This window comes from Polypterus senegalus, chromosome 4 (genome assembly GCF_016835505.1).
Source record: "Polypterus senegalus isolate Bchr_013 chromosome 4, ASM1683550v1, whole genome shotgun sequence".
In the NCBI taxonomy this organism is placed as follows: Eukaryota; Metazoa; Chordata; class Cladistia; order Polypteriformes; family Polypteridae; genus Polypterus; species Polypterus senegalus.
The window spans coordinates 79,495,471-79,520,485 of NC_053157.1; the positions used below are offsets into that span (position 1 = coordinate 79,495,471).

The window sequence follows — 25,015 nt, forward strand, 5'->3', positions numbered from 1 at the left end:
ACATGACTTCTCGTCCCGGCCCCGAGGACGACATCAATTCCCCCAGACTTCCTATAAAGCCTCACTCCTTTCCCCTGGAATTCAGTTCTGTTTTGGACTCTGTCTTGTAAACTTGACTTACAATTCAAACTTTTACTTATTGCAGCCAGGATACAGATTATATGGGTGGCTGCCCCAAACCTTTGCCAGGTCTCATGTCTCTTCTTGTCACAGTATATATTTTTTTCTTTCAAAGCCTAGTTTTTGGCCACTATAGGCACTGAAGCCTGCCATTTGAGTCTGATACCAAGATGCCTGGGGTGAGGCCTGCTCCTGAGGAGGAAATCCTGTTTTAGTCTGATTTGTTTTGAGGCCTATTTTTTACCTTTTGCTATTCCTATATCACAACAGAATTGAATTTAGTGAATATTTATATATTTTTCTCTGTATTGATTTATCATGATTAGCACCTTTTTGTCAAAGGGTTATGTTCTAACCTTATGTTTTTAATGCACCTTAGCTTAATAGTCAAATTCATAGATAATGGGATATTTTACATTTATGTTTAAAAATATAAGAAAAAATATCTGAATTTTCATTCCAGTGTGACCTTATAGTGGAGTTATGCAAACAAATAATGTACATTTCATTAAGACTGCTTTAACCCCACAAACTTCCATTAACTAGCATCTTTCTCACCAACGCAAGATTGATTACTTATAAAATGGACAAGCTGGAGCTACAGAATACTGAAAATATTTTCGTCCACAATTGTTGCGTGATGATCATAACGGAGATTTGGTTTCACGCACAAATCCCTGAAACACAATGTACAACTAGCAGACCGGGCAATAGGAACAAAAACATGTATCTGCACAATTACTGGTGTACTTACAGCAGAGTTATAGACAAACATTGTTTCCCTGACTTAGAATTTCTGTCAATTCCTTGCAGACCATTCTTTTTACCATAATATAACTGTGGCAATTGTCACTGCTGTTTACATTCCACCAGATGCAAACGTTAGTATGGCTCTTAACATTCTTTATACTAAAATAAATAAACAGCAGCAGACTTGTCCCGATGGATTACATATCATTGCTGGTGACTTTAATCAAGCATGTTTAAAGACCAAACTTCTTAAATTCGCCCAGTATGTGAAGTGCTCCACCGGGGGGAAAAAACGCTTGATCATGTGTATTCAAATGTATGCATATTAAACCACACCCCTCCCGCTCTTAGGTCAGTCAGATCATTTGTCATTGTTTCTCATCCCAGCATAGACAACCTTTCCGAAGGAGGACAAAACCAGTTACAAAAACCATAAATATTTTGCTTGAGAATGCTCTCGTTCAGTTGTATTTCACAGATTGGGATGTGTTCGAGCAACAAGACTTAGCAGAATATACAGAAACAGTTCTACAGTATTCTACATCAAGAACTGTGCTGATAATGCCACTGTTACAAAGAGGATCCGGGATTTTCCAAATCAGAATCCCTTGATGGGGAAAGAGGTATATAGACACTCCTCAAAAAACACAACACTGCCTTCAGGTCAGGTGACAGGGTGTTATATAACACAGCCAGAGCTGATCTGAAGACAGGTATCAAAGAAGCCAAAGAGGCCTATAAGGGGAAAATAAAAGACCACCTCACAGAGGACAACCCACAGCAGGTGTGGTAAGGAATTCAACATATTACAAACTACAAGGGCAGAACCCCACGTCTGTCGACTTCAGTGCCTCGTTGGCAGAGGAACTGAACCATTTATTTGCCTGGTTTGCGGTAAGGAGGCCCAATATGACCACACTGATCATACCAGCCCCCAGAACCCACACACTCACTCTGCAAGAACCCAAGGAAGGCCACTAACCCTGATGGAGTATTTGGGAAGATACTCAAAGCATGCACTGACCAGCTTGCTGGGGTTTTTACAAAGATTTTTAATCATTCTCTGGCATCGGCCACAATTCCACCCTGCCTAAAATCATCAATCATCATTCCTGTCCCCAATAAAATAGCCACTTAGAATTGAAATAATTATGCAGAGATGCACAGATGCACAGAAAGAGACAAGAAGGCTCTCCAGAGAGTCATAAGCACAACATACAAAATCACAGGCTGTTGTCTGCCCTACCTGGAAGACATGGCCTGTTCCCGCTATCTCACCAAAGCCACAAACATCATTAAGGATCCTGCACACCCTGGTCACCACCTGTTTGAACTGTTTCCCTCTGGTCAACGTTATAGATCTTTAAAGTACAGACTGATAGATTCAGAAACATTTTCTATCCATGGCCATAAATACATTGAACAACAATAAACAAATTAAGAAGGTTTAAATCATTTTGGTCACTGCTGGGAAATACACTTACACATATTGCTGCTGCTATCATGTAGTTAATCCCCAGTGAACTGGTATTATTTATTGTATTACTACTGATTTTGGGGTGGTGGTTCTGAGGCTAGGGATCTGCACTGGCAATTGGAAGTTTGCCGGTTCGAATTCCGTAAACGCCAAAAGTGACTCTACTCCATTGTGCCCTTGGGCAAGGCCCTGGATATGACGTTAATCTGCATCCAGCCCTACATGTAGGCCCTCCGACCTGCTGGGAGAAAATCTGGGGTTTGGTGGCAGAATTGGCACTCCAGCCACCATAAAAAAACCTCACACTGGTTCCATTCCATCTGAACTAGTGTGGTGCTAAGGTGTCACCCGTTGCATGGCTGTATATATATATATAATTTGTTCTTCTTGTTTGTATTTTGTTTTGTAGCATTGGATTATTTTTCTACTTGTTTCACTACTTTTGCAGTGTGGTTTTTTTCTTTTATACCCTGTTTGAGTGGTGCTTGTAATTTCATTGTAAATTATTTTACAATGACAATAAAGGCTTTCTATTATGTTCTATTCTATTCTAATTACTGTTTATGATAAACCATATGTATCATTTTCAGAACACCAATGGCGCAGTGGGTAGTGCTGCTGCCTCACAGTTAAGAAACCTGGGTTCACTTCCCGGGTCCTCCCTGCGTGGAGTTTGCATGTACTCCCCGTGTCTGTGTGGGTTTCCTCAGGATACTCCGGTTTCCTCCCACAGTTCAAAGACATGCAGGTTAGGTGCATTGGCGATTCTAAATTGTCCCTATTGTGTGCTTGGTGTGTGTGTGCGCCCTGCGGTGGGCTGGCGCCCTGCCTGGGGTATGTTTCCTGCTTTGCCCTCTGTGTTGGCTGGGATTGGCTCCTGCATATCCCCGTGACCCTTTAGTTAGCGGATTGGATAATGGATGGATGGATGAACACCAATGCATTTGTACTTTGAAATAAGGAATTTAATACATAAGAGCACCACCAGTTATATTGTTATATTGTTCTTAATCCAATGACCCTTGATGTATATTTAGATCAAATAACATTCTATTCAAATAAATTTTTTTTCTAAAAAATTTATAAAAAAATATTTTTCTGCAGAGCTCCAGTACCCTGCATATTTTTGATTCACTAATCAAAAGTGCATTTAATAAAGGTAATTGTTTATTACATTCTAATATGTTTCTCGATTCTCTAAAAATTGCTGTAGTTAATTCACCACCACTGTTTTGAACAATTTTAGTCTCCTCTCTAAACTGCCTTTTTAAGTTAAATGATATAAAAAGTAGTTTGTCTACAATTACAGTAAACGTCTACTTCAATAATAATTTGATTCTGCATAACTATCAGGTTTCAGACCAAATGATGGTACAGGAACTGCTGTGTTTTAATGCTGATTCAAATAATCTGTCAGATACCATTGATCCCAGCATTCTTATTGACCACCTTACTTAGATAGTGGGTTGGCCTTTCTGGCAGTACCTTGAGTTGGTTTCACTCTTATATCACAGGAAGAAAATTCATTGTCAGTTTTTGCGATTATATATCAGAGATCTGTGATATTGTGTATGATGTGCCATATAGGTCTATTTCAGTGCTCTTACTATTTCCAATGTACATACTTCCTGTAGGCTTCATCATTTATTTTTTATTTTTTTGTGTGCCCGTTGTGTCTTTTTTGTGTCTTTTAGGCCCTCTTGAGGAATTGCTGCAAACAGTCATCAATTCCTCCCTGGAGAACCACCAATGACATTCTTACTGTGTCCCCATTGGAGAATCGCTGTCACACATTATAGCGGTGCAGTCCTGTTTGCGTCGACCCATTGCAAGACACTCCAAAAACCATACATTACCCTTTCCCGTTGATTCCTTTTTGTAAATCACAACTTTACAGGATCAAAATCTGACAACATGCTACCCAAAACTAAAGTGAATTACCACAGCTACAGACGACGCAGATGTCTGCCTCAGTGTCCTATTAGCATTACTGAATGGATGGGTAATAATTACCTTAAACGTAACAAGTAAAAAAACAGAAATATATTTATTCAGACAAGAGGTAAAGAAAATCAGGACATTGTTTTAGATTCAGAGGCAAATTTCAAATCACACATTAAGCATATTACTATGACTTCATTCTTTCACTTAAGAAACATCAGACAAGTCAGATATTTTTATTAATGAAAGATTAAATGTTAAAATATTGTCTTTAGCCATCTAGATTACTATAAAAGACACCTACTAGGATTACTAAAATAAGATACAACTTGGCTGCAATTCATCCAAAATGTAGCAGCAAAAATTTTAACTAAAAAGAGAAAATCTGAGCATATCTCAAACTCCTAGCGGCATTGTAAGGACTTCCTATGTCCTTTAGGATTGATTTTAAAATACTTTTAATTGTACTAGGGGGCTGAGGAGATGTGATCTGATCAGCTGCTGTCTTTCTACTGCTGCTGCTGAGCTGCATGTTCTGCTCATCGCGCTCTGCGTCGATCATTTAAAAGCCTGTACAACAGCTGTCCTTTTGTCTCACTGCCTTGTCTCACGGAATGTCAAATTGTCTTCTGAGAAGATCAAGATTTTTTTTATAATAGAGAGATATATAGCTCCAAACAATCTATCCATCCATCCATCCATTATCCAACCCACTATATCCTAACTACAGGGTCACGGGGGTTTGCTGGAGCCAATCCAAACTAACACAGGGCGCAAGGCAGGGTGTCAGCCCACCACAGCCAAACAATCTAACATCATTTTATATTTTCAAGTGTTTGTCCTCCCTGTATCCTATTTGCAGCCTTAGAGCTTCTCTCACTGGCCTGTTCAGTATTTTGAGAGTGAAACATAAAAGAACCAGCAAGTCAGGAGTTCTGTTTTTATGCAACAAAAATCTGGAATACTTTCCCATTTGAGATATGCCAAGCAGGTACATTAGAACACTACTAATAACTACAACAACCCACCTCCTTAATCTGGTTTTGTCTTGATCACCTAAGAAATTAGTAGCATTACTAGCATTCCTTCATACTGAGAGGAGGAGGAGGAAATTGATTCTTTTCATTAAATGCAGTTCTATTTGCTCTTTTTTTAGCCTGGTCACTAATCATTAATTTTCTTTCTTTGTCATGGTGGTATGTGCTTACTGGCCCCTGATGGTATACTGCAGCCTCCCGAGATGCTAGGAAAATGAAGAACGCCAAAAGAGTATCCTGTTAATGGTGATGCATTCATGGACTGTAGAATGCCCTGGTGGTCTCTGCTATGTTCCTGCCTTGTACATTTGAAGACACTGGAAGCAATTTCAATACATGGCCGATCTGTTTTGGAAAAGATGGTCTAAAGAGTATTTGCCATTATTTCAGGAATGGTCAAAATGGCTTACACCAAGAAGAAATCCTGAACCAGGAGACATTTTTCTACAACCCCAATTCCAATAAAGTTAGGACGTTGTGTAAAACATAAATAAAAACAGAATACAATGATTTGCAAATCCTTTGCAACCTATCTTCAATTGAATACACTACAAAGAAAATATATCGAATGTTCAAATTGATAAACTTTATTGTTGTTTTGCAAATCTTCACTCATTTTGAATTTGATGTCTGCAACAGATTCCAAAAAAGCTGGGACAGGGGCATGTTTACCACTGTGTTATATCACCTTTCCTTTTAACAACACTCAATAAACGTTTGGGAACTGAGGACAATAATTGTTGAAGCTGTGTAGCTGGAATTCTTTCCCATTCTTGCTTGATGTACAACTTCGGTTGCTCAACAGTTCGGGGTCTCCGTTGTCGTATTTTGCACTTCATAATGCAGCACACATTTTCAATGGGAGACATGTCTGGACTGCAGGCAGGCCAGTCTAGTACCCGCACTTTTTACTGCGAAGCCACACTGTTGTAACAAATGCAGAATGTGGCTGTGCATTGTCCTGCTGAAATAAGCAGGGACGTCCCTGAAAAAGACGTCGCTTGGATGGCAGCATATGTTGCTCCAAAACCTATATGTACCTTTCAGCATTAATGGTGCCTTCACAGATGTGCAAGTTACCCATGCCATGGGCACTAACCCCATACCATCACAGATGCTGGCTTTTGAACTTTGTGCTGATAACAATCCGGATGGTCCTTTTCCTCTTTGGCCCAGAGGACACGACATCCATGATTTCCAAAAACAATTTGAAATGTGGACTCGTCAGACCACAGCACACTTTTCCACTTTGTGTCAGTCCATCTCAGATGAGCTCGGGCCCAATTGAAGCCGGCGGTGTTTCTGGGTGTTGTTGATATATGGTTTTCGATTTGCCTGGTAGAGTTTTAATTTGCACTTGTAGATGTAGCGATGAACTGTGTTAACTGACAATGGTTTTCTGAAGTATTCCTGAGCCCATGTGGTAATATCTTTTACAGAATGTAAAACAGAAACGTTCTTAAACTGCTGGACAATTTGCCGCGCAGTTGTACACAAAGTGGTGAACCTCGCCCCATCCTTGCTTGTGAACGACTGAGCCTTTTGGGGATGCTCCTTTTATACCCAATCATGACAAACACCTGTTTCCAATTAACCTGTTCACCTGTGGAATGTTCAAAACAGGTGTTTTTTGAACGTTCCTCAACTTTCCCAGTCTTTTGCTGCCCCTGCCCCAGCTTTTTGGAACGTGTTGCAGTCATCAAATTCAGAATGAGTGAAGATTTGCAAAACAACAATAAAGTTTATAAGTTTGAACATTAGATATCTTGTCTTCGTAGTGTATTCAATTGAATATAGGTTGAAAAGGATTAGAAAAATCATTGTATTCTGTTTTTATTTACGTTTTATACAATGTCCCAACTTCATTGGAATTGGAGTTTTACTTGTAGATGATGAGTAAAATCCTGCAGTACTTCTTTGTATTCCTTGTTCTGTGCTCCAATAAATACAAGTTATCGGCAATATACTAATAACCCAATTGTGCTTTACTCACTCAGAATATGGGACCAATGTAGAAAGCATTTTAAGACGGAGAAGCTTCTATCTGTGGCACCTCTGCAAGAGAACCACCTCTTTCAACCTTCACAAACATATGCAGTTTTAATATCTGGAAAAATTTGGAATTAACTTGCTTAGAGATCTTTATATAGACAACATCTTTGCATCCTATGAACAATTACATTCCAAATTTAACATTCCAGCTACACATTTCTTTCACTATCTTCAAATCAGGAACTTTGTTAAACAGAACCTTCCAGATTTTCCTCATCTTCCACCCTCATCCATGCTGGAAAAAATATTGCTTAATCTCAAAGACTTAGACTCCATCTTTACAATATATAAAATCATTTTACAATCCCTCCCTTTCAAAGATCCAAGAGAACACTGGGAAAAAGATCTCTCAATTAATATATCAGAAAAGGAGTGGAAAGTAGCAATGCAGAGAATTCACTCAAGCTTCATATGCAACGCATACAATTATACAAATCAAAATTATATATCGAGCACATCTGTCTCGACTAAAACTCTCCAAAATGTTTCCAGGGCATGATCCAACCTGCGAACGTTGCAACCAAGCCCCAGCCTCACTAGGTCACATGTTCTGGGCCTGCTCCAAATTAACATTATTCTGGACAAAAATTTTTAATTACCTCTCAGACAGTCTTGGACTCACAATCCCTCCTAACCCATTAACAGCTGTGTTTGGGGTTCTTCCAGAGGGTCTTAAAGTGGAGAAAGACAAACAAATTGTGATTGCATTCACTACACTGTTGGCACGCAGACTTATTCTGATAAACTGGAAAAACCCAAACTCTCCTCTTTTAAATCAGCAGGAAACTGATGTGTTATACTATTTGAAATTGGAAAAAATCAAATACTCAGTTAGAGGATCCGTACAGAATGTTTTCAAAACATGGCAGGATCTAATCAGTAATATTTTAAAATAAGCTCATAAAGCACAGAGAATTTATTAATTTAGGTATGTTTACAAGCCTTAAATTGCACGCTGTTTGGCTTGCTCTCTCTCTCAGGGGTGGGGATCAACTTGTTCTTAACTTAATTTTTCTTTTGTAAAATTTTGTTTGCTTTGTATGGATTGCAATAAAATTAATAAAAAAGGAAAAAAAAAGTAATTGTAGATGATGCTGCACCCAGCAATTCCTGGGTAATGGGGTCGATTCATACAGAAATGCCAGATGTCAAAGGTGCAGTCAGAAGAGTTTGTGTGCAAACCAAAACCAGCACACTGGGCAGACTTGTGAATAAACTGTGCCTGCTGCAAGAAATAGCTAATATTTGGAATAAGAAACTTTTAAATGTTTGTTTACAGTTAAATTACTAACTATTTAGAACTAGCTCTGCCCACGTAGTAGTGAAACAAGACAAACTTTAAAAATCAAAAAAAAAAAGTAATTCTGGAGGAAGGTAAGTACACTCCAACGTCAAATGCTGGCACTGTATCTGACTGTGTTTAGCTCTGGTGGGACAATGTCCCACACGTCGGGGGAAAAGCACAAGGCCGTGATATCTCTGGTAATCAACAGCTACCTTCTAACACACACATAGCTCTGATCTCTCTCTCTCTCTCTCTCTCTCGAAAATGTCAAATGTTACTCCTTAACAATGTGTAGATGATAATGTCTGTTGAACAAACAGGTATTGCTAGCTAAGCGGAGGCAAGGTGCACTCCAACACATGGCAAAAGGTAGACCGACTTGAACGGAGGCTGCCGCAGGAGTGAGGAGTACCCTGCTCCCCTCCCCTCGACCCACAGTCGCTCTTTCAGATGTGCGCAAATAAATTGGTACCACAAGAGAACTATGATACTTAGTGCAATGAGAGAAGTCGTGAAATCAACCGGAATGTTCAGGAAAATTATTTAAATCTGTTAAGTAGTTCTCTCGTGAAAAGCAGACAGACATACAGACGTTGGATTTTATATATACAGTAGATATAAGAATAATTCATGGCTCTTATGGAAGTAAAATATAGTAGTGATTCAGCATACACAATTAGGGGCTGGAAGTGTAAGAGCCAGTCTTAGAAATTTAATGCTTAAAGTTAAACTCACATTAGTGTTTGCTTAATTTTTAATAGAATATAATTTTCTTTCATAGCTATAGATTTCACCCTGTGTAAGCTAATATGAGATAGAACTTTCTTAGTTATATCTGTAGAACAGAGTATTCATTAATCCAGTTTTGGATTAGTCTCATAGCTAGCATGGACTGATAGACCCATTTGCAGTTTATAAATGGGATAGACAGACAGTTTTCTGAGCATTTAGAAATGAATCAGCTGTACCTGCAGGTTTATTTTCTCCAATATCCTGTCCACTAGACTTGTGATATTCCAGTCCATCTTGGCCATTTGGCCATAATGTTTGTTATTATGTAGGACATTTTGATTCTTTACAATTATAAATAACCATTCATTACTGTTCAGTTCCTTTTGTAAATCTGATTAGCCAGTATTACTGTAAAGCACTGCAAACTACTTTCATGTAAGAAAATGTGCTATATAAATACATGTTGTTGTTACTTTTATCAAACTTAGATGTTTCATGATACACTGGGCTTTTAGTTTCAAAATAGATGAACAAATTAGGTTTATACTTAGTACATATATTTATAAGATAATAAACAAAAATGAGAAGATGAAAACAAAATGATACTGTTCATACTTTATAATTTTGAGAAATCCCCAAAAGGTAATTATATGTTGTGTGTTTACTATTATTTGCAGGCCCTAGAGTTCAGAGAGAAATTAAAGAGCACTCTTGTGCTGGTTAAACAGGTTTCTAGGAGTTGTAGCCCTTCTGTAGTTCTGAACAATTTTAACACAAAGCAAGAATGAGACAGCCACATGTGTCTTAGAATTCCGTGCCCTTTACTAAAAATATTTTTTTCAAAATGTAAGCAAAATTTGGAAATAACGTGTACAGCATTAAATCTTCTAAGTCTAACTTTTGATTTCTTAATTTATTTGTTAAAAATCATTAGAATTAAATTTATTTTCAAAAAATATTTTTATACATTACAGTAATTCACAGGGGACTTTATTAGCTTCTCCCGTTGTATATCACAGAGGTTTGAGTTGAGATCTGGTGATTAAAGAGGTTGCTGCTTAAAGCTGAATGTAGTCTCGTGTTCCTGGAACAAAGGAACTTTCCTGGCATGGCGCATCCTCCTGCCTAAAAAAAACCCATTTGGGTGCAGGTACACTTATAACATGAAGAAAAACATCTGATTGACTTTGAAGTTCAAATATCTTGTTGCACTCAAACATTGTTCTACAGATATTAAGGAACCCAAAGTGTACTCCATGTTATTAGAGCATTGTGAGCGGTCACAAGGATTATTGACACCTTGTAGGGTGGACTCCTGGATACATGGGGTATCTGGCCATGTACCACACTTGTGAGAGAAAATCAGTAAGAATCTGGTGCTTTTTCTACGCCTTCAGTGTCCAATGTTTTGCTTCAATTAGTTAATTTCAGTTCTACTTTGTTTGTTTTTCACAAACAACTGTGATACTTAGTTGAGTCATTGGCTACCATAGCCCATTTATTACATAGATCTTTAGAACATTAAACATTAGAAAAACAGTGTAGTTCATCAGTTACCATTTACAAGTCGAGTCGACCACTTTTGGCCCCAGTTAGCTCCCCACTTAACTGCAGTTGCTTGAATGTTTTTGGGAGATGACCCAAACCTGTGACATTTCCAGGTATGAAATTTCCAGCAGTGTTCATGTTCTCAATAAACTCATAGTTCGGCATGTGGCATCTGCTACCATGGCACTTGAAAAACTACTTATGTTTTGAGTCTTGCCTCTTCTGCCTTTGAACAGACTTCATCACACATTGTCCTTTGGTATATACTTACCTGCTTTAACCTTGTTTGCACCTATGAAGTTGTCGCTGACTGAGCAGTTAATTAAGTGTGAATGACTAGCGTGCCTAACAAGTGTCAAGGAGGTAGAGGTATCTGTTAATTGATTCTTTATCAAGGCATCTTGCAACAAACACTGTACCTGTCTTTTCAATTTTGTCTTAGCACAGCTCCTCCTCTAATCAGCAAGTCTGGCTTCAAACTCTGCATTTGGCATGAGAGACAACTCATTTTTACATTTTACAATGAGATAAACAGGCCCCAACAAAGTTTACCACATCAAGGTCTTTTTTTTATTATCAGTATTTGTGGCTTACCCAGATGCATAGGAGAATGTAAACAGAGAACGATTCATTGCACAATAAAGAAATATGTATCATAAATAAATAAATTATGTTCCTCTCTGGGCTGCATAACATGCCCCCCAATGTCAGTTACAAATCCTTATGATATTTTTTTGGGAAATGCTTTTCCCATCTTCATTTTTGTCTAAAATATCAGCAATATGTCAGGTCATTCTCTAACTTACACCAGGGTTGTGGGTGGTGCTGGAACCTATCACAGCAAGCAAAGAGCACAAGGCAGGGACAAACCCTGACCAGGACACCAGTCCATTGCAGGGCAAACACACACGCCCGTATACTAAACATAAACTAGGGCCAATTTAGGATCAGCAAATCGCCTAACCAGCAGGAGGAAACTGGAGCACCCAGAGGAAACCCACGAGTACATGAGGAGAAAGTGCAAACTCTATGCAGGGCAGGCCTAGGACATGTGAGACAGCAGTGTTACATCTGCACCTTGTTGCCACCCATATCAGTAATAGTTCACTGGTCATAATAGAAAAAGTAAATAAATCTGTGCACTGTGCACTTTCTGGGATAAGAATCCACCTCATGAAAGAAAATGTGAAAACATTGTTAAAAAAATGTATAAACAGATGATCCGTTTTTCCTGAATTTTTTATAAGGCACCAAAGATTCCCACAATGTTAGAAATAATTAATGAAGCCAATTATGTATTTCACTCATCACATCAGAAACATGAATCAAAAGAGAACTTTTAAACTCTAAAAATAACCATGTCCTTAAGATATGAAAGTAAAGATGCATTGCTTTAACACTGCAGGCCCTTTCTATAACATGACAGCTTACCTGACTGGGAAAAATCATTTTTCAAATATGTCCTTTTTAAATTTCCAGTTTCCCTGAAAACTTTGCAATTATGCACAGAACCCAAATAAAATTTATGACTCATCATATTCCATATATTCTCCTGATATGCCAACTGGTACCAACTGTTATGTCCTAAAACTCTTTACAGACTCTGTCAAGCTCTTTTTATTCTTTTGGTTAGAACATTTTGAGGAATCTCCAAAACTGGCCAACTTGCCAAAAAATTCCTCTTGCTCTTATGAAGGAAGGTCTAAAATAGGATAATAAGTACTGTGTGCAAGGAGTAAGGCTATATACAGGGTGACACAGAAAAATGGGAATTTTTGAAAAACCCAATAAAAATAGAAGAAATTCAACAAAAAAATGTTATTGACAGCAATTGAACCACTAAAACTTGCCTTTTAAGAAACAGTAACCCAAATTATCAATGTCTGAAAATTACGTCCTGTGGATGGCGTCCTCCTGTACGTATGCATTCTTCCAATCTGCTGTTGAGGTTCCCCATTGATCGCTGTAACATCTCAGCAGGGATACCACGAATTTCATCTTGAATTCTTTGTTTCAATTCATTCATTGTCCTTGGCCGAGTTGTGTAGACCCGACTCTTAAGGTAGCCCCACAAGAAAAAATCACAAATGGACAAATCCAGTGATCTTGAGGGCCAGGGAATGTCACCGAATCTTGAGATGACACGGTTACTGAACACTTCTCACACAGCTGCCATTGATTGCCTTGCAATTGATTACTAAATTACTAAATGGCAAGATTGTTTACAGCTCATTGTCCTTGTTCAACAGTGCTGCCAACTGTACATGGCTGCCACTACGCATTTCAAAAGTTCCTGTTTTTCTGTGTCACCCTGTACTGTATTTATTGCATATAGAGCAAGCCATGGACTAAAATCACAAAAAGATAACTGCAACTAAAATAAATTTTGGATAGTGAACTAGCTCTTTTCATTCACTAGAATCAATCAAAAGTACAGAGATGTCTTGGGAACCTACATTCCTACATAATAGTAGTTTCACATCATTTAATTTATATCTATCTGTGGTGGGCCGGGATGCCCCGTCAACACTGGATCTGGAGGAGCAGCCATGGGATGCACGCTACGTTCCCCGGAACACTTGGTGGCAGCCCCCTGGGTTGCATCGGGGCCGGTTTTATGGAACACCAGAGCTCATCCTATCCTGGTTGGGCTCCATGGCCACTGCCGGGGGAGCTACAAGACTTTCTGAGCACGTGGCGGTGGCAACGTAGCCACACCCGGAAGTGCAGCCTAATTTAGGTTAATTTCCACCTGAAGCATTTCTGGCTGGGCTATAAAGGGAGCCTGCAGCCACTACTCAAGGCATCAGAGTCAGGAGGAGGAGGACGAAGTTGCCCTGGGAGAAGTAGAGGAAGAAAAGGGCGTGATTTACTTTTGGTTATTTTTGGGACTGTTTTAGGACCGGTGGGACATGGGGAAGACGTGTCCCATGACTGAAGAAAATAAACACTTTTTGTTTGTTTTACCTCTGCCTCTGGTGTCAGTCTGTGTCGGGTCAGCGCCAATAAAGAGCCTTTATCACACTATCCATTCACCATTTTGTTAACAGTGATTTTCCATTTTAGATCTTGTGACAGATAGGGGTGCCACAGAGCCCCAAACCCTAGACACAACCAACCCAAATACAGCCACGGGTGTAAAACAGAGGGGTTTTATTATAAAGATGCATACCTCCCAAAAGTTTCTCCAAAGGTTGAAGAAGCACAATTACAATCAAAATCTTGTTCCTTCCTTTTCTTCTCTCTCTGTCCACCTCTCATCCAGTGAGTGTTGCCTGCCTTCTTTCTTCCCGACTCTGACTCCACTGGAGTGGAAGGAGTAGCAAGGAAATTGAACTGCGCACATCTGCATGTGGATGCACAACCAGTTAATTTCCCCATTAAACCACGGGTCTGCATGCTTTCACATACTCCCACACCCATACAGAGCTTGAGCCTCACTGCCTTTTGTCATTAGTTACTTAATTAAAAATGCACAATGCCACAAACCTTTCTAATCACAACAGGTGGTCTAATAAAATCACTTGCATCAGGAACGTTTTAGAGTATATTCATAATCTTGGACAACAAAGGATACTGTGCTCCCTAAACACCAGATGTCATGCAATGCCAATGAAGTCACAAAATGCCATTTCCCATTAGAAAACAAGATGACTGTGTGTGTGTGTGTTTTTTAAATAAATAAGTCCCAAGTCACAATATAAGTGGAAAACGAAACAGAAAGTGGTTTTTTGATGTTTAAAAACCACAAAAAAATTAGCATATCTTCATGAAATATTTATTAAGCCCAGGAAAAAATAATAATACACAGGCTAACATAACAGCCCACTTGCCCACCTCTCAGGTACCACAAAGAATCCCTTTTATTCGTATTATCTCAGCCTGGGACCACGCATTTCCCTATTGACGAGGAACCCTTTTATCACTGTACCAGATCTAACAAAGTACACACACCTGTTACTGGGCTTCGTTCCCAGTTTAAAATCCAGGCAGATACACCTTCTGTCTGAAGACTGTATGTTCTCATGCCAATGTGGATTTCCTCCCACAATCCAAAGACATGAGGAGATGTTAAGCGGTGATCCTATATGTGTTTAAGTACCCTGCCACAGGAGAAATCCTGCCTATTGATCTTGGAAGTGGGTATATACTCCAAAAGAAAACTTAATAAATAAATAAGATTTTGAAAAATGTATTTGTTTCAGCTATCAGTAAATGCTGATTGATTATGTTTATAATTTTGCAAACTTTCAGATTTGTTATCATTTAATTTATATTATATTTATATTGTACCTTTATTTCAAGAAATTATATTGCCTTCACCCATTGAAGATATTTATTAGAGAAAGTATAAAAAAAATGTTTGGCAATTGCCATAATCCAATTTTACCATTTTTAGTGAATCACAAAACTGGTCACATTTCCATAGCCGGTTTGATTAGCCTTTACGTAAAATAGCCTTGAAAAAAACACCAAAATGTCGGAGTGAGAGTGAAGAGGATGGGAATTTGGCAAAAAAAAAACACCTTTTGTTGTTCCCATCTTTATGCCTACAGTGGGAAGAAAGCAAATCACAGGAGTAGAGTAAAGCACACTAATGCAGCTTTAATAGCCACTCATCTTATTTATTCAGTTTTGCCAAATATACTCTTTGTAAAGTAGCAAATAAAAAAGTAGCACAGTTTGCCAGAAAGTAAATAGCGAGTCCTTACAAAAACCATGTCTTAGCCAAAAGAACATGTTTATTTTTATGATGACAAAAAGAAACAAATTTTTGTTCAGCTTTGAAGAGCTTATGCAATTTACTTGTGCAGACAGACAAACGTAATAAATCTTACCACGCAAAAAAGTGAGAACAATGCCAAGTTCATAAATCTGGCTGTTTAGACGAATGTTCATTCATTAAAATATTTGTATCCTGTAAAATTCCTCCTTTTATAATATCACAAGTCCAAACTTCTCCAAATGTCACATAGTACTAAAAGATATATTCCATAAATGTCAATGTTTAGGAGGAATAATAGCAACAAGGTTTGTGTAGAACCACAAGAGGCCACCAGAACTTCAGTACTGCAGTGTTTTTTTCACTTAGCATGATAATTATGATATCAATTGTAATGACATGAAAAAAGCAGTAATGATTTTTTAAATTAGTATGCTGATTATGTTACAATGGTCGCTGAACTGTCTAAATCAGCATGACTTAATTAAATTGCTCATAACCGAGTGGAGAATTCAGTTTAAATTTTTGAAATTTGCTTCATATTAAAGGTTTGTAGGGCTATTATTATCACATTTTATGGGGATGTACATTAGGGGTTCATGGCTGTGTGCGACATTTAAAATAAAGACTGTGAATTTATGGCTCGGTAGATGAGAGCGGCTGCATAGCTGGGTGATCGTAAGGTGTTTGGGTGAGCTAGTTGCTTGGTTGTTGTTCCATATGGGCTCTGTAATTAGGGGGTCGCAACCACACAAGCATAAAAGAGAACCCGTGGCGAGTGGCAAGAGGCAGAGAGCAGAGAACCTGGAGAGCAAGCGGTGCACAGGGCTGGAGGCGTGGTGATCAGGAGTTGGAATTGGTGAGGAGTGAGCGAATGGCAATCATGAGGCCAGTTCACTCCAGCTGAGCACCCTGGGAGCAACAGCGACCAACAGGGCTCTGACATTTGTCTTGTGGACAACTGAAACTGAAGGTGGCAGGATAAGGGAGCTGAGCTTGGGATGTCACATTGGTGACAGGATGAGTTAGCTGTGGTGCAAGCAGTTTTTTTTAAAGGGTTTCATATTATTTATTGTGGACTTTATCTCTCACTAGAAGAGCACTGGTTTTTATTGAAATATTTATTTGGATTATAGATAATTGAGTGCACTGTACATTTGATTATTTTGACATTTTGATGTGAATAAAATCCCTGAGCAACTTTTACACCCCTTTGCTGCATTATGTGTTGTTACTGTGAAGTCCATCTTGGTTTCATAACTGTTGATGACCCGGGTTCAAGGATGTAATGCCAGCTATGGGCAACCCGGGCATCACACACGCACAGAGAAATACATACTTGTATGTGCTAATTAACGTGGAACATACCTCCACTCTCTGGTACCTTCAGTATAACAACCTCCACTTTAACAAACATCTGTCTTCCTACCTGAGAAATCTCAGAACACAGTATTTCCATCCATCCATCCATTATCCAATCCGCTATATCCTAACTACAGGGTCATGGGGGTCTGCTGGAGCCAATCCCAGCTAACACAGAGCACATAAAGGGTTGTGACCAAATGCACAATTGCATGAGTTGCTTTGACATGTTGCACCAACCAGGTGCCCCCATTTAAGGCAAAAACAAAACCAGGAACAATGTCTTCAACAAAACATGGCTTCTCAGCCCTAACACCAGATTTGCTTGGGAGCTATGGAAACTCAACAGAGTTTGCTCCATTTCGGGTTCTGGGTGTAAATTCGTCATTAAATTCTTCATTAAATATGGGGGTCTTCCCACACTGTCTTAAGACTGCTGTAGTTAAACCCCTACTCAAGAAAAATAATCTTGATCCCTCTGCTTTTGAAAATTTTAGACCCATCTCTAATGTGCCCTTCTTAAGTAAAATTCTAGAGAAGGCAGTCATTATGCAGTTAAATGACTCCCTCAATAAACATGCTATTCTTGATAAATTTCATTCGGGTTTTAGAACAAATCACAGCACAGAAACTGCACTCGTTAAAGTAGTAAATGACTTGCAGGTAAATGCAGACAGAGGCCATTTATCTGTTCTCATCCTCTTAGATCTGAGTGCTGCATTTGACACCATTGATCACAATATTCTTAGAAATCGCCTTAGTCAATGGGTGGGCCTCTCTGGCAGTGTCTTAAGTTGGTTTGAATCCTACTTGGCATGGAGAAAAATCTTTGTTAGTTGTGGTAATTACATCTCAAAGACACATGATATTCTATATATGTTCCACAAGGCTCTATCCTGGGTCCGCTGCTCTTCTCAATCTACATGCTTCCCTTAGGTCAGATTATCTCAGGTTACAACGTGAGCTACCAAAGTTATGCTGATGACACACAGCTGTACTTATCACTTGCACCTGATGACACCAACTCTCTCGATTCACTAACACAATGTCTTACTGGTATTTCTGAATGGATAAAGAGTAATTTTCTCAAGCTAAATAAAAAGAAAACTGAAATTTTAGTGATTGGCAAAAATGGATTCAATGAGGTTATCAGAAATAAACTTGATGCATTAGGAGTAAAAGTTAAGACAGAAGTAAAAAACTTAGGAGTAACTGTTGACTGTAACCTGAATTTTAAATCGCATATTCATCAGACCAGTAGGACAGCATTTTTTCACTTAAGAAACATAGCAAAAGTTAGACCTCTTATATCATTGAAAGATGCAGAGAAATTAATTCACGCTTTTGTTTTCAGTTGACTAGATTACTGTAACGCACTCCTCTCAGGACTACCCAAAAAAGACATAAATCACTTGCAACGAGTGCAGAATGCAGCTGCAAGAATTCTAACTAGGAAAAGAAAATCAGAACACATTTTTCCAGTTTTGATGTCACTACACTGGTTACATGTGTCTTTCAGAATTGACTTTGGTTTATAAAGCCTTAAATAATCTCGCTCCATCTTATATATCGGAATGTCTGACACCCTATATTCCAAATCGTAACCTTAGATCTTCAAATGAGTGTCTCTTTACAATTCCAAAAGCTAAACTTAAAAGAAGTGGTGAGGCGGCCTTCTGCTGTTATGCACCTAAAATCTGGAATAGCCTGCCAATAGGAATTTGCCAGGCTAATACAGTAGAGCATTTTAAAACACTGCTGAAAACACATTACTTTAACATGGCCGTTTCGTAACTTCACTTTAACTTAATCCTGATACTCTGTATGTTCAATTCATCATAATAACTATTCATGGTGGCTCTAAAATCCATACTGACCCCTTTTCTCTCTTCTGTTTCTTTTTCCGTTTTTTTTTGTGGTGGCGGCCTGCGCCACCACCACCTACTCAAAGCATCATGATGCTCCAACATTGATGGACTAAAAGCCAGAAGTCCATGTGACCATCATCATCAAATCCTTCCATGAGAACCCTAAATCCAAAGAAGACTGTTTCATTTATATTAGGTAGAATGCCCAGAGGGGACTGGGTGGTTTTATGGTCTGGAATCCCTACAGATTTTATTTTTTTCTCCAGCCGTCTGGAGTTATTTTTTTTTTTCTGTCCAGCCTGGCCATCGGACTTTACTCTTATTCTGTGTTAATTAATGTTGACTTATTTTATTTTCTGTGTCTTTTATTCTTCTATTCTTCATTAAGTAAAGCACACTGAGCTACATTTTTTGTATGAAAATGTGCTATATAAATAAATTTTGTTGTAATAGTAGATGCCATCCCCTGGGGACCAGAGGGTTTTTTGTAATGTGGGGCTAGGTCTGGGCAGGTCAGATTTGCCCTCACTTGGTGGCTTTTTGGAGCTGTGGGTGGAAAATGAGAGACAGTTAGTGTGAGAGCCCCTTCTCATCCTATTGTGGTATCACTTACCTCAGCAGAGCCAGGGAGGTGATCCTCAGGCCAGCATACATGACAGAGTGAAGAAAAACAATTAACCTATAAGAATTTTTGGCTGAGAGCAGATGAACTTTACTGGTAGTCTGATTTGCTTCTCTTCATTGAGTTATTTTCAATTATTAGAAGATATGTCTGTATTTCTAAATTGGATTTTTTTTAACAAAAAACATTGAGTTACAATGGATATTTAATTGCTAATAAGAGTTATTACAACAAATTACTATAAGAAACCTAGGTGCAAAGGGATTGAAATGAAGGAAGGGAAAAGACCCTCACCATTGGTTATACCTTTTCACATGTTCTTTATATTGTTACATATACAGTTTAGTATACCATTACATTTTCTCAGTTTTGACTATGTTTAAGTATGCCAATCACTAGATACATAATATATTTCCTTTATAGTTTGTGCAGTCTAATACTCAAAGAAGAAAATCCTGCAAGTTACAGATCTGATGTAATTAAACATTGCAAACAAAATAAGGTACTGGCTAAAATGGACCATAGAGTATTAAGAGGTTAATATATTGATTTTGACACATATTATACTTTTTCTGACTGTGTTTCTATTCTTGTTCGGAGAAATGTTTCCAGCATTTTCATAATTGGCCAAAATGATGAGAAATAGTGGTTCCAGTGACATGTTAGTCAAACTTAGTAAAAGAGGCAAGGTAAGGACAGAAAAATGATGCTATTCTAGTTGAATGAGTTAAAGGTTAAAAGGAGTTAAAGCAAAATAAAAATTCAGTTTAATACCACATTTGGAGTGTCTTTTCCATAGAAACAATCAGTGTTAATGTATATAAAGGACATATTGGAGAAATTGTGTTTGCTGTCATGAATAGTAAAATATTCATCCATTTAGATAGATAGATAGATAGATAGATAGATAGATAGATAGATAGATAGATAGATAGATAGATAGATAGATAGATAGATAGATAGATAGATAGATAGATAGATAGATAGATAGATAGATAGATTTATGACCCTTATAGGGATCTAGAACCTGTCTTATTAGCTGGACCAGTCCCAGTCTAGCTTAGGCCAGATGTATAATATACACATCTGGAGACAACCACAAGTGGATTTTGCTTAAAACTGGGTGGGAACAATTATACGGCTCACTGAGTATCACATTACTACACCAATCCAATGCCTCAAAAAATTTCTAATATATACAGAAAGATTGTAAGTGTCCTACCATACATTACAAATTCAAGATTTATGAAACCCTGGACTTATTATTATTATTAATAATTAATTAATAACATTTTATTTATATAGCGCCTTTCCCATGCTCAAGGCACAATAGACTGTGTTATTTATTGTATGCAGCAAGAGTTGTTTTAAAATCAGGAGTCATTGGTATTTCATAAATCTGTTATCATCTAATAGCAATAACAGAAACCTAGCTAAATAACAAAGATGGGGATGAGTGTAACATAGAGGGATACACATTTTTTAGGAAGGATAGACAGAACAGAAAAGGAGGTGGGGTTGCTGTTTATGCCAAACAGGGTTTAAATGTAAGTCATCTTCAGTTGGATGATGAGCCCCATCTTAGTGAGGACATGTGGCTTCGCCTGGAAAATATTAGGGAAAACGGTCTTATTTTAGGAGTGTGTTATAGACCATCCAACTCAGACAATAATTTCAATAAACATCTGGTTAATTTTGGAGATTATACCAAGATAGGTGGATTAGCAGATAATTTGGAATCCGTTATATCATTACAGAAGGACTTGGATAGCATACAGGCTTGGGCAGATTTGTGGCAGATGAAATTTAATGTCAGTAAATGTAAAGTATTACACATAGGAAGTAAAAATATTAGGTTTGAATACACAATGGGCGGTCGGAAAATCGAGAGTACACCTTATGAGAAGGATTTAGGAGTCCTAGTGGACTCTAAGTTATCGACTTCCCGACAGTGTTCAGAAGCCATTAAGAAGGCTAACAGAATGTTGAGTTATATAGCACGATGTGTGGAGTACAAGTCCAAGGAGGTTATGCTCAACCTCATCTTGAGTACTGTGTGCAGTTTTGGTCTCTAGGCTACAAAAAGGACATAACAGCGCTAGAAAAGGTCCAGAGAAGAGCGACTAGGCTGATTCCAGGGCTACAGGGGTTGAATTATGAGGAAAGATTAAAAGAGCAGAGCCTTTACAGTTTAAGCAAAAGAAGATTAAGAGGTGACATGATTGAAGTGTTAAAAATTATGAAGGGAATTAGTATAGTGGATCGAGACTTGTATTTTAAAATGAGTTCATCAAAAACACAGGGACACAGTTGGAGACTTGTTAAGGGTAAATTTCGCACAAACATTAGGAAGTTTTTCTTTACACAAAGAACGATAGACACTTGGAATAAGCTACCAAGTAGTATAGTAGACAGTAAGACGTTATGGACTTTTAAAACTCGACTCGATGTTTTCTTGGAGGAAACAAGTGGATAGGACTGGCAAGCTTTGATGGGCTGAATGGCCTGTTCTCTTCTAGAGTGTTCTAATGTAATGTTCTAATCATGGTTATTTATCTTATAGAGCCTATTACGATTAAAAATTAATAAAAGGATCTTTGTGGAATCTTCATGTGGATAGGTCTTTTGTGAACCAAAAAGTGCGACTTTGTGAACTTGAGCTTTTGAGTTTCTCTGACACGCTATGTCACTCGATCAACTTCCTTTTGTTGTTTATACCACTGTTTAAACCAACAAATAGTACGTTTTTCTTTGCCTCCACTTGGTATTCGCTGAAATTCTATTTTTCCCAGTACTTTTCCCATTGTCTTTTCACAGAACGCTGAGCTTAAGGGCTATTTATATTCATTTGCATATTAAAAGTAGCATAATTCTGGGAGGAGTTGGGGTGGAGCAGCAGGCGCGTTCGCAAGTTACTTTTTACACTGACCGGGATTTATGTAGCAGAAGAACGTGGAAGTTGGCGAACGCACAGATTAATGCATCTGGATTTTTCTGTGGATAAGCACATTTCAGCTTTTGTGCTTATGTCATGTTATAGTGCAAATTCTATGCACGGCGTTATGCATGAGGCCCCTGATGTTTTGAAAAAATGCGTCTCAGCTGTTCCGATACTCCTGACACGTAAGAGATCACCAAAAGTTTTCGCTTAGGCAGCAGTTGTCCTTTCTTTCTCCTGGACTGCTTAGAGCATAGAGAGGTGTCTTCCCTGCTTTGATAAAAGTCCAGCTGGGATAATCACATTTACTCAGGGCCTTTTTGATATGATGTTCTTCTGCTTCCCTGGCCACTATGTCTGTGGGTATGGTGTTTGCTCTGTGTTGTAGAGTCCTGATGACACCTATTTTGTACTCTAGTGGATGGTGAGAGTCAAACTTTAAATACTGATCTGTATGCGTTGGTTTACAGTACACATCAACCTTCAAATGTTCCTCATTGCTGATGGAAATTTCACAATCTAAGAAAGCTAGCCTGTCACATTTCATGTCCTCCCTGGTGAACAGGATGTGTTTGTCCACTGAGTTGATGTGGTCATTGAATACATGAACCAATGGCTATGTGGTGTTCCAGGATAGGATAATAGTGCCCTCTTTTCCACTTCTTCCATATACAGATTGGCCACAATATGTGAAACTGAGGAACCCATGGCGCTGTAGTACTGGCCTTTGTATAAGAAATATATGGACTGAAGACAGTTCCAAGAACAGACACACTTGGTTGGTGCTGAGAGTGGTCCTTTTTCTGAGTGTGGGGTCATCCTGCAATCTCTTACGTAACACCTCCACTGCTTCCATAACTGGAACGCAAGTGAATAGAGATGTAACATCATACTGGACCATAGTGTCATCTGCCTCCGCAATGACATCTCTCACCTTTTTCACAAAATCAATAGTGTTCTGAATAAGGTATTTTGAGCTGCCTACCAATGGGTTGAGGACAGCGGCCAGTATATTTGAGATGTTATATGTAACCGAATTGATCATGCAGACAAAGGGTCTTAATGGTACATCCTGTTTATGTATCTTCGGTAAACCATTCAGACTTGGTGTAGCTTCCCCTGGGTATAATCTGTGGTATGAGGTCCGGTCAATAGCATTATCATGCACTAACTGCTTCAGACAATCTATCACCTTTTTCCTGTAACCACTACCTGGATCTCGTTTTAGAAGTTCATAAGTGTTTTTGTCACTAAGCAGAGACAACATTTTCTCATGCTAGTCCGTCTGGTTTAGCACCACTGTGCACCTCCCCTTGTCTGCAGAAGGATGATGATGTTGTCATGCTTAGTGAGTGCCATGAGAGCCTTCCTCTCCTCAATACTGATATTGGGTGCAGGGGGCTTAGCATTGCTGAGACATGCCAGAACTCCACTTCCACCTCTTCAATGTTGTTATTCCTGATTGCTGACTCATTGGCTGTGATCAGTTCCACTGATCCACGGATTTGTTTCAGTGTGACAGCAAAGTTTAACCCTTTAGCAAAGGCATTTTTTTTCTGCTTGGGTGGGTTGTCTGTCAGACAGATTCTTCACCCACTTGTCCAAATCCTCAGTTTGAGTCTGGCATCCTTCTCTCTGTTGGCTGTACAGGACTCTCCCTATCGTATGCTGATGTTTCTGGCACCCCACAAGTAGATCAGACTTCCTCTGCTGCCTGGTCTTAGACATTTCGTGCTGTGCTAGACAATCCTTCTCAGTAAATTCACCTGTTGAAGTGTTTTCTCATCCAGAAGCGATGAAAGCCTTTGTCAGATCTGCTCCTCTTTAGATTTCAAAACAGCAATAGTAAAGTTAGTTTGTCTCACCCGTTTGTTTAGCAGCTGGCTCTGTGCCTTCTGTAGGATTTTTGTAGCTCGGAGTCCCTTTAATGACAATTTCATCTGTAGACTTTTAGGTGTAATTCTGCTCTGTCTACATCTGAGGCTGAATCTCAGGTAGTTCCTATAATCTGCCATTTTACGTGCTGCTTGCTCATGCTCACGTGCAAGCTTTAGGCAGTTCTTGCCAGAGTGAGTCAAAATGTCTCAATGCATGCTCAATAATTCAAGTAAGGAAATTCTAGAAAGTTGATTCTGTTCATCTGGACATAGTTTTTTTTTTCCCCAATATGTTTCATCACTCATCCAAGTGACTTCCTCAGTCTCAGTTGACTTCACTTGGATGAGTGATGAAACGTATCGAAAAAAAAACTATGTCCAGATGAACAGAATCAACTTTCTAGAATTTCCTTACTTGAATTATTGAGCATGCATTGAGACACTCAATAATCACACATTTAATAATAACAATAATAATAATGATGATGAAGATGATGATGATAACAATAATAATAGTAAAGTTTAAAGGAAATAAATAACAATTAGGTACATATGTATCCTTAAAGCAGCACAAATAAGAAAGAAAGTGGTAAACTTCTTAAAAACGGGAACAAAGGAAAAAGAAGGTAGAAATAACAAAACTAGGAGACTGAAACCATATATTACTACCGAAATCTGAAGTA

General features: G+C 38.5%; 1 pseudogene; it reads right to left on the reverse strand.

Moving 5' to 3' along the window:
• Positions 1-1,746: 1,746 nt before the first annotated feature.
• LOC120528724 lies at positions 1,747-24,183 on the reverse strand (annotated as a pseudogene).
• Positions 24,184-25,015: the final 832 nt, after the last annotated feature.